This window comes from Sorex araneus, chromosome 2 (assembly GCF_027595985.1).
Source record: "Sorex araneus isolate mSorAra2 chromosome 2, mSorAra2.pri, whole genome shotgun sequence".
Lineage (NCBI taxonomy): Eukaryota > Metazoa > Chordata > Mammalia > Eulipotyphla > Soricidae > Sorex > Sorex araneus.
Genome location: NC_073303.1, coordinates 237,778,332 through 237,787,574, shown reverse-complemented (window position 1 = coordinate 237,787,574; position 9,243 = coordinate 237,778,332).

Below are 9,243 nucleotides of genomic sequence, written 5' to 3'. Positions count from 1 at the left end.
CTCATAGCTTCTCCCTGACTCTGCAGTTCGGGATCACTTCTAGCAGGGTTATGGGGACCCAGTGGTGTGAAGGGAATCAAACTTGCCCCATTTGTCTGCACGACAATTCCATTAAACTGTTTGAACGTACCTAAGAGTGAACAACTTTTTTGGTTTGTTTCCTTTTGTTTGGGCCACACCTGGTAATGCTCAGTGGTTACTCCTGGCTCTGTACTCAGGAATTACTCCTGGTGGTGCTCAGGTGACCTATAGGATGTAGGAATCAAACCCCCATCCACCTTTGCCACCCAGGACCAAGGGTTCCTGGGATCCTGTGTCGTCTTGCCGAGAGGAATTTCAGGAGTAGAAGTTCAGTGAAATTATAGTTTTTATTTGGAGGTTTCAAAAGGGAGGAGTGAGAGAAAGTGGGAGAGAGTGGAGAGAAACAGTGCTCTATGGAGAACCAGGGCTTCTCCAAAGCCAGAGAGAGCCCCTACACACATCCCAGCATTAGACAGGAAAGCAGGAAAAACCACATCTCAAGAGGGGAGATGCTGGTGACACATGTGCTCAGGAACCGTGTGTGCTTGGCCAAGTGGGGGCAGGCAGCTTTTGGGCTCGGGCATCCTATGAGCTCCCTTCCTTTGTACAAGGTGGCCTCTATGGAGATTTTCCAAACTGTCCCCAGATGGGGCTTCAAACTAGGTAAAAGTTTATTACTACGGAGGTTGCCAGGAGTTGGGAGTGAGGTGATCTTCTTTAAAATTCCCTTCCTGGCCTTTGTTTCTTCCAGAGCTTCTCTGGGTCTGTTGATATAGATAGGTGAGGGTCCTCTCAAGCCTTAGTTCCTGTTTCTCTGCAAGGTGGCCTTTGCAGCTTAAGAGCTATTCCTTCCGGGGCTGGAGTGATAGCACAGCGGGTAGGGTGTTTGTCTTGCATACGGCCAACCCGGGTTCGATTCCCAGCATCCCATATGATCCCCTGAGCACCTCCAGGAGTAATTCCTGAGTGCAGAGCCAGGAATAACCTCTGTGCATCGCCAGGTGTGACACAAAAAGAAAAAAATACACCAAAAAGAAAAAGAGCTATTCCTTCCCAGGAAATTTACTGTCATCACCTGTGGAAGAGCCTTTCCTCTCTGCCTGCCCACCTACATCAGAATGACTCCTGACTCTGAGCTCAAGGATCTGGCTGGGGTTCCTAGGGACCTAATGGCATGTTGGGGATCGAACCTGGGTTGAAGCATGCAATGCCAGCGTCCTTCCAACTCTATCCTGCCGCATGAGCAAGTCTTCCTAGAGGCCTTGGTTAGGCCACTTTATGCTGCATTGACAGACAGCAGGATCTCTCCTGGCCATTAGTCAATTCTGCGGGTCGCCCAGAACTATCTGTCTGAGCAGTGAGTCTCTCAGGTCTGAGGAGTTGCCCAGAAGCTTCATTTATTTTTTAACTTCTCATTTATTTATTTATTTATTATTTATTTATTTGCTTTGTGTGTCACACCCAGCGATGCACATGGGTTACTAGTGGCTTTGCAATCAGAAATTACTCCTGGCGGTGCTCTGGGGCACCATATGGGATACTGGGAATCGAACCTGGGTCAGCCACGTGCAAGGTGAACACCCTACCCACTGTAATATCTCTCCAATGCCCAGAAGCATCTCTTAGGCATCACTTTATAACAGGAACATTGTCTAGGTCTTGGTAATGTGAAGTGGGTTTCCCCACATGATGCAGTTAGGTCACTCACCAATTCTTGGGGGTAAATGGGGAAGGCTAGTCACCAGGCCGCTGTCAGTTTCCACATTCTTCGTACAAATATTCCCTTTATCACTCCCCACTTTTGCTTTTGGGGTCACACCCAGACATAATCAGGACTTACTCCTCGCATTGCTTTCAAGGATCACTCCTAGCAGTGCTCAGGGAGCTTTAAGGGATGCCAGAGATCAAATATACGTCCACCACATGCAAGGCAAGTGTTGTCCCTGCTGTGCTTTTGCTCCAGCCCTGTCCCTTTGTCACTCTTTTCGAAAGACCCCTCAGAGTTTCCATAAATATCTGGCCAGGTGCTGTCATGGTTCGTGGTTCCCAGCACTTGCCACTGAGCCCTGTGTTTTGCACACATCCTGGTGTTCCTGTGGGGACCCTGATTGTTTAAAATAGATTAAAGTAAAACCCAGGATCCTAAAGTTGCCCCTCTGAGTCCCGCTGCCCCCCAGGATGCAGAGAGGCCCTGGCTGATTGGCATCTGTGTGTGTTTCAGGAATCAGTATACTTTGAAGACGTGGCTGTGAATTTCACCTGGGCTGAGTGGGCTTTGTTAAATCCTGCCTAGAGGCACCTGTACAGAGACGTGATGCTGGAGGCCTGCAGGCACCTTGCCTTCATGGGTGAGGCTCAGGCATGACTCTTTCCCACAGCTCAGGGCACAGTGTCTACTGCCCGCATTCCCAATGGGGCCCTGGAACAAGCTTGTGGGGAAGAAAGGGCCTTAGACTTGCCCCAAGCTTAGCCATGCCATGGATGGAGGAAACAATCTTTCTGTAGGGATAACGGATGCCCGAGAGGGGTCCACCGTCCACCACCCCCATGGAAGCATATAGCATGATGTCATTCAGCAGAGTGTCGGAACAATCCTGTCAAGCCACTTGATTAATTAATTTCACAGAAAAAGTGGAGGATTTCATGGACCATGCAGAAAGACAGTCCCAGCACCATGAAACTTTGCAGTATGGAGTTCAGGGCGCTCGTGATCCAGTATCCCACAGAGCTGGGATATCATGATGACTGTGTAGTGCAGGGTGTGGTAGATGGCCACAAAGTGGTCATTGTATCTCACAGCCAGCAGGAAGTTGTCCAGTATGGCAATATAATAAGAAAATGCTTCAAGGTAATGCAGCCCTTGTAGGAGATGGCTTGGCTTTTTGTCTGGTTGTTCTGTAGCATTTGGTGACAGTGGTGGAGATGAAGCAGATGTCCACCCAGGACAGGTCAGAGAAAAAGAAGTTCATGGGCTTGTGAAGTGGGGGTCTCGACTGATGGCCAGGGTGGTGAGCAGGTTGTCTAAGACAGTGACCAGGTACATGGACAGGAGCAGCTCAAGATGTGGGACTGCAATTCTGGCTCCCATGGTTATTCCAGAAGGAAGGATTGTGAAATTCTGGTATAATTCTCTGTTTCTATGTGTAAATAACTACCAGAAGGTGGGAAATTGAAAACATAATAGCTACTTTTCTTCAAACAGAACACGACTAATGTAAGTTGAAATCCTACAGTTGCTATTTTTCAGAAAAAGACATTGGAATTTGCATGGAAATTTAAGGGAATCCTCTAGGGTATATCCAAGTAGGAATTTGTCTTATTCAGTCTCCCACCTCCAAATGTACATATTGTACGATTAAATTTTACTTTAATTTTCAGTGAGGTGGGAGCAATTTTTAGGGAGGGCCACTCTTAGTGTTGCTCACGGACTCTATGCGATGCCAGGATCAAACCTGGGTCAGTTACATGCAAGGCAAACGTCATACCCACTGTACCATTGTTCTGGCTCCTGAAAGAAAATTTGTTATTTTTTTTTCTTTTTGGATCACACCCAGTGATGCACAGGGGTTACTCCTGGCTCTGCACTCAGGAATTACTCCTGCCCGTGCTCAGGGGACCATATGGGATGCTGGGAATTGAACCCCAGTTGGCCGCATGCAAGGCAAACGCCCTACGCGCTGAGCTATCGCTCCACAACCGTGATGTTTCAACCATGAAGACCATGAGTCCCCTGTGCAAAGGGAACACTTATCTTCTAGGACAGAGAAGGAATAATTTTTCTTGGCTGTCTGATCTCTCTCTCTCTCTCTCTCTCTCTCTCTCTCTCTCTCTCTCTCTCTCTCTCTCTCTCTCTCTCTCGCTCTCTCTCTTTGCTTTTTGGGTCACACCCAAAGATCCTAAGGGTTTACTTTTGGCTCTGCACTCAGTGATTACGCCTGGCAGTGCTTGGGGGACCATATGGGATGCTGAGCATTGAACCCAGATTAGCGTGTTCTCCTTGCATCTCATTCTCTGTCTCTGTCTCTGTCTCTGTCTCTGTCTTTGTCTCTGTCTCTGTCTCTCTCTCTCTCTCTCTCTCATTCTCTCTCTTCCTTCCTTAGAGGGTGCAGATAAAGCTGTTATTACTTTAAAAGAACAAAGATATGTGAGGCCGGACAAGTAGTTCAACGGGGAGGCATGTGCCTCACATGCAGCTCATCCAGGTTTGATGCCCGGTACCCTGTGGGGTTCCTCAGACTCACCAGGAGTAAGCCCTGATCACAGCCAGGTATGGAACTCAAGCAAAATTAATAATAATAAGATTTGTTTGTCTGCGGGCCACACAAAGCAAGGCTCAGGAATCACTCCTGGCCTAGCTCTAGGGACCCTCTGAGATACCAGGGATGGAACTGGGGTCCGCTGTGTGAGAGTCAGGAGTCTCCAGTATTATCTCACCACCCCGAGGGCAAGAAGGGAGGGTGCGTGGTGATAAGCTGGGAGAAGTGGCCCCAAGGGAGCTTGGTGACATTGTCATCATTGGGTGTACTCAGTTTCACGGGGGACATCTGGCAGACAATGTGAGGCAGGCAGCACTTGTGATTTGTCTTCCAGTGGCTGACAGGGATCTGAGAACTATGGGTGTTTGCCCTCCAGCTCCATCTGTCCATCATTGCTTGAAGAATATGTGCTGGATCAAACCTCTCCTAAAGCCCACAAGCTCTCTGGGAGACCCAGATGCCTCCAGTTTTCATCCTGGGATGACAAGGCCACAAGAGCCAGAGCAGGGATTGGGGAGGTATCTCAGGAAGCATAGAGCATCGTTTTACATGCAAAGCCCAAGTTTTGGTCATTGGCACCACATATCCCCCACCCCCCACAACACACACAGGTATGGCACTGGCGGCCCTCAGCATGTCAAGGCCCAAGCATCTAACTCTCACCAGGAGGGGCCCCCAAACCCCTGAGCACTGCTTATTTTAACCCCCCCCCCAAAAAAAAACGACACTGGTGGGAAGCACCCAGAGCCTGTGTTCCACTGACCCCCTGTATCCCTCTGACTAAACTGGCCCCATGGTCCAGGAAGAAGCCAGGAAGCTGCTATAGCATTTTCCAACAAGTGAAGAAGGTCAGTTATGATATTAGGCCACAGACAGGCCAAAAGGAGAGAGTCTGTCTAACGGGAGACAGCGGGGGACCCATAGATATGGTGGGAGTTTGGGTGCCATGCATGCTGGAAGGACCCACACGCCTCTGGGGACAGAGTGCAGCCTGAGTGAGGCCTGAGCAGTGACTGGAGTTAGTAAACAGAGACATGTGTGCCAGCGGCAGGAACAGACCTTGCAGTTCAGAGTCAAGAGAAGCTTAGTTGGATTTTTTAAAAAGTGTGTGTGTGTTTGTGTGTGTGTGTGTGTGTGTGACACAAGATCATTTTCTTTTTTCTTTTTGGACTAAACTCACAATGTTCAGGGCTGATTCCTGGCTCTGTATCCTGAATTTCTCCTGGTTGTGCTCAGGGGAATGGTGGAGGATACCTGAATTCAATCGAACCCCGGTCTGCTGTGTGCATGGCTGTGTGCCCTCCCCACTAGACCATCCCTGGGGTCCCAATAAGATAGTTTCTATAGAAAGTCACTTAGAAAGGTTTAGAGAGAAGCATAGGCTGGGGAGAGAACACAGGCGTCTCTAGAGGACAAGAGTCTCAGCGGGGCCGCAGCAATGTTCAGCGGGGATGCGCTTGTTGATCAGCCGTTTGATCCCAGGCACCAAATATGTTCCCTGAGCCCCGCCAGGAGTGGACCCTGAGTAGCACCGGGTGTGCAAAAAAGAAAAGCAGGGGCTGGAGTGATAGCACAGTGGGTAGGGCATTTGCCTTGCACGCGGCCAACCCAGGTTTGACTCCCAGCATCCCATATGGTCGCCTAAGCACCGCCAGGGGTAATTCCTGAGTGCAGAGCCAGGGGTGACTCCTGTGTATCCCCAGGTGTGACCAAAAAGGAAAAAAAAAAAAGAAAGAAAACAAATGCAAATGGGAAGAACAATCGGTGCTGGCCACCCTGCCCCTGGCAGCCAACATGCTCCTGACTCCTGCCCATGCACCCACAGTTCTCCTAAGTGGACGCGGACAGTGCTTGGGTGAGCTGCGTGCAGCTGACCTTCCTATCCCTGCTGAGCCTGGCGCCTGGTAGACCTTCACCTGCCTGTGCCAGAAGTAGTCCAAAGGGCTGGACACGGCCACGGGGGGTCAGGGCTGAGCGCTGTGCTTGCAGGGGGCCGCTGGCCAGGAGCTAGGCCTCAACCAGACAGCGGCGGCTGTGCTCCTAGCCCCCAGGATGACTGCTGGGTCCGTCGAGCGGGCAGCAGGAGGGAGCAGGGGGGTCTCTGCTCCAGCGTATCGTGCCCCAACCTGCTCTGCCCGCACCCCACAGTTTCAGAAGGGGCAGAACAAAACCCTGCTGGAATTCAGCGCTGCCCAGGGAAGTGTCCTGCCACTGCTTGACGTGGCAGCTGCTGGCTTAGGACACCTCGACCTGACCAGAAGTTCGGCTTCCAGCTAGGGCCCGTCCCCTGTAGTAGTGGAGAGTCTTGGGGATCGCGGGAGGAGTGGTAGAGGGACGCCCCCATGGGGGCATTAATGGTGCTAAGGCCTCTAGTTGCCCTAATATTTTCTTCTGCAACTGCCTGAAGGCAGACAAGAGGAATCTTCTTTCTTCTTCAACCCCTGGGGGGACCCCAAACATCTCCCTTCATCTCTTGGGGGATGCAGCCAAAGTTTAGCTGAAAGTTTAGCACCTCTGCACCTCATAGAAAGGACTTCCAGCTGACAGTTGATACAGCCCCTCCCCCCCCCAAACTTCCTCCTGCCTTGTCCCACCAAAACTCTGATGCTTCTGGACCTCCTTGTTGACCACTGGATTCCCTCCTGTTTGGCCGAGAACAGTGGACGGCTTCCCTTGGCAATTGGGGCCCCAGGGCGGGTTACTGAGTGTAGTAACCAAAGTTGGACTCCTGAAGGAAGTGGGAGCCCCTGGCAGAGCTGTGTGTGTCCCCCCACTGCCACATCCACACGCCGGATACTGCCCAATACTTGTTCTGACCACCCCCTCTCCGAATCACCCAGCCAAATCAGAGGTGTGGACATGCAGTGAGCAGTGCTCCAGAGCCAGCTGCCCGAGAGGGAACAGGGTGACACAGAAGAGGCTGTGCCTTCCTGCAGTACGATGTCTCCAACCAACTCAGTTCAAAAGGTCTCCAGACCCCACATCCCCACACCACAGCACCCCACATCACCGAGGATGCCATCTTCCGTCCCGAGCGTTTTGAGGCTCCTAGACACATGAGAAGTCCTGTATATTCTGTTCTCCATGGAGGAAGGTGGCAGAGGCCACATTCAACTCCAGCATCTCCAGTTGTCTAGGGTGAAGGCAACAGCCGTCAGAGGAAGTTGGGGTGGGTTAACAAGAAGTTTAATTAACACTGAAATAATGAGCCTAAGATGGGGCAATCTCCTTTCCTGGAAATTCTATATATATCACTTCTGCCTAGGATTCTTTTCTTTTTTGCTTTTTGGTCACACCCAGCGATGCTCAGGGTTACTCCAGGCTCTGCACTCAGGAATCTCTCCTGGTGGTGCTTGGGGGACCCTGTGGAATGCCAGGGATTGAACCTGGATCAGCTGCGTGCAAGGTAAACGACCTACCCAGTCTACTAGAGCTCTGGCACAGAAGTATGTTGGGGGGGGTTGGTGTGGGCCCTCTCGGTTCTGGGAACATTGAATACCGGGGATTAAATCTGGTCAGCCACAATAGGACAAGATTATTTTGTTGTTGTTCTCTTCTCTTTGAACAAGAAGAGTTATGAATCCAATTTGCTTTGTCTAACCCAGCCCTTTGGAAAGATTTCCTGGTACGGTCAACCCACATGCCATCACCCCACATTCTGAGGGTGCCCCAACACTCCACTACAAAAAGAAGAGGCATGAATACAGCAAGATACAGCTCAGACACCTCAAGTTGAGGTGAGGGAATACACCCTCAAGGCTCTGAAGCTGTTTTGCTTTTATTTGGTTTGTTCATGGTTTACGGGACACAAACCCAGCAATACTCAGTGGTTCTCCTGGCTCTGACTCGGGAATCACTCCGGCATGATGGTGGGACTGTATGGAGAGCCAAAAGAACCAGGGTCCTGAAATTGCAGGCAAGAGCTCTAACCACTTTGCTCCTGTTGCATAGGCCCAAGCAGCAGCCTGCTTGATCCTTACTGACCCTGTACTTAACATTGAAGCAAAGAAAAGGGCTGGCAAGCTTATTCGTGGGAAAATTTAGCCGCGGTATTTCTGGTGCAAGGCCACGAGATGGCGCTGTGGGCGCCTCCGTCCCTCCCCAGGCCCGTTTCTCTTATGAATTTTCCACCCTTGGCTTTGCTTCAATGTTAAGTATGGGCTAATTAAGAATCAAGCACGCAGCTTTCATAGGTGCAGCGGTAGGAGAATCTTGGGGGTGCTTGTCTTTCACGCGACTGACCAGGTTTCAAAACTCACCTCCAGACCTTTGTGGGGTACATAGCTGAATCTCCTTGATTTCGAGTAGGTTGTTCCAGAGATTGATCTCTGGACAACGGCGTGTACAGGGGTTTGATTCCGGTCTGGAATGAGCAAGGCAAGGTTATTTTCATCTATTTTTTGTTGTTGTTCTCTTCGCTCTTAGAAAAAAAAAACTTCTGAACCGACTTTGCTTTGTGTGACCAAGCCATTTACAAATGTTTCCTGTTGGGGCTGTAGCACAGTAGGTAGGGCAGTGCTCAGGGGACCATATGGGATGCTGGGAATTGAACCATTGTCGGCCATTTACAAGGCAAATGCCATACCTGCTTGCAATGCTATTGCTCCCCTTCAGTGATTCAACTTTTTTTTTTTTTTTTTGCTTTTCTCGGGTCACACCCGCCGGTGCCCAGGGATCACTCCTGGCTCTGCACTAAGAAATTACCCCTGGCGGTGCTCAGGGGACCATATGGAATGCTGAGAACTGAACCCAGGTTGGCCTTGTGCAAGGAAAATTCCCTACCTGCTGAGGTAACACTCCAGCCACCACCTCCCCCACACCCGTGATTCAATTTTTTTAGAAGGAAGGAAGGAAGGAAGGAAGGAAGGAAGGAAGGAAGGAAGGAAGGAAGGAAGGAAGGAAGGAAGGAAGGAAGGAAGGAAGGAAGGAAGGAAGGAAGGAAGGAAGGAAGGAAGGAAGGAAGGAA